The sequence below is a fragment of the Tupaia chinensis genome, unplaced genomic scaffold, assembly GCF_000334495.1.
Source record: "Tupaia chinensis unplaced genomic scaffold, TupChi_1.0 Scaffold000473_1, whole genome shotgun sequence".
NCBI lineage: Eukaryota > Metazoa > Chordata > Mammalia > Scandentia > Tupaiidae > Tupaia > Tupaia belangeri.
Window position 1 is genome coordinate 1,343,525 of NW_006159982.1, and position 1,808 is coordinate 1,345,332.

General features: G+C 44.4%; 2 pseudogenes; both read right to left on the minus strand.

Moving 5' to 3' along the window:
* Positions 1-454: 454 nt before the first annotated feature.
* LOC106735652 (60S ribosomal protein L31 pseudogene) lies at positions 455-789 on the minus strand (annotated as a pseudogene).
* Positions 790-1,136: 347 nt separating this feature from the next.
* Positions 1,137-1,510, minus strand: LOC106735651 (60S ribosomal protein L31 pseudogene; annotated as a pseudogene).
* Between the last annotated feature and the right edge of the window lie 298 nt (positions 1,511-1,808).

Genomic DNA, 1,808 nt, shown 5'->3' on the forward strand with positions numbered 1-1,808 from the left:
TTTAAACACCTTTGTCATCTTCATGTTAACATCTATTGATTGTCTTTTTTCTCATTCAGTGTGAAATATTTCTTTTTCATGGGATGATGAATGTGGTTGTTGCTTTTTTTTTTTAAGATTATTTATTTATTTCTTCCATGAGCAAGAAAAATGAGAGAGAGAGAGAGAGCGAGCCGTTTCAGCCAGCCTGGATCGTGGGCATACACATGTGCCTGGCATACTCAGTGACGTCTCCAGACACAAACCTGTAACACTCCCAAGTGGGTCCACTTCACAGAGAGTTGCGTTTTATTCCTGTACCATCACCTGGCCCTCAAGGAATGGTATTCATTCACACTTTTGTGCTACAAGACCCTAGATCTTATTTAAACCCTCTTTTTTTTTTGTCTTTTTTGTTTGTTTGTTTTGTTCTGTTTTGTTTTTTGGTTTTATTACTTTATTTGAAAATCGTTAGTTAGTTTTCATCCATATTGACCGTTTGTAGATTTTTGAAAGTGGTAGCAGGTACACAGGTCACCAGAGTGTAGAGCTTGTTGGGTGAATCTTCATCCTCCTTTTGTTTTCTGGACAACCGCACACGGATTCGATATGGGGCGTTCCTTATTCCTCTGGCCCAAGCAGCTTTGTTGAGCCTGGTATTAGGGCGCACATCTGAGTCCCTATCTCCTTTGTGGCAAATTTCCGAATTTCTTTGAGTGCCCGAGGGGCACGTTTCTTGAAGCCCACGCCATGGATGCACTTGTGAATGTTGATGGTGTATTCCCGGGTCACCACCTCGTTGATGGCAGAACGGCCTAAGATTATTTATTTATTTCTTCCATGAGCAAGAAAAATGAGAGAGAGAGAGAGAGCGAGCCGTTTCAGCCAGCCTGGATCGTGGGCATACACATGTGCCTGGCATACTCAGTGACGTCTCCAGACACAAACCTGTAACACTCCCAAGTGGGTCCACTTCACAGAGAGTTGCGTTTTATTCCTGTACCATCACCTGGCCCTCAAGGAATGGTATTCATTCACACTTTTGTGCTACAAGACCCTAGATCTTATTTAAACCCTCTTTTTTTTTTGTCTTTTTTGTTTGTTTGTTTTGTTCTGTTTTGTTTTTTGGTTTTATTACTTTATTTGAAAATCGTTAGTTAGTTTTCATCCATATTGACCGTTTGTAGATTTTTGAAAGTGGTAGCAGGTACACAGGTCACCAGAGTGTAGAGCTTGTTGGGTGAATCTTCATCCTCCTTTTGTTTTCTGGACAACCGCACACGGATTCGATATGGGGCGTTCCTTATTCCTCTGGCCCAAGCAGCTTTGTTGAGCCTGGTATTAGGGCGCACATCTGAGTCCCTATCTCCTTTGTGGCAAATTTCCGAATTTCTTTGAGTGCCCGAGGGGCACGTTTCTTGAAGCCCACGCCATGGATGCACTTGTGAATGTTGATGGTGTATTCCCGGGTCACCACCTCGTTGATGGCAGAACGGCCCTTCTTCTTGCCACCCTTCTTTGCGGGAGCCATTTGGCCGGCCTAAGCTGAAAAGCTAACCCCTCTTTTTTTAACTGTTTTGAGTTTTTCCCCCCTACCATTATTCTGGCAGAAGAAAGGAGAGCTCCGCCTTGCTACTGCCAAGCGGAGGTAGAAGTCCAGTTCCCTTCTTGGCCTCCATTGATTCATAACAGAGGAGCCTCCTTGTTACTGCTAGATAAGGGAGAGAGTGCTGCTTCCCATTGTGGGTGGTCTTATTACTGCCAGGTCTCCTCTGATACTACCCCAGTGTGGGGAGCCCTCGGGGGTCTTGTTACAACCTTGAAAAGCG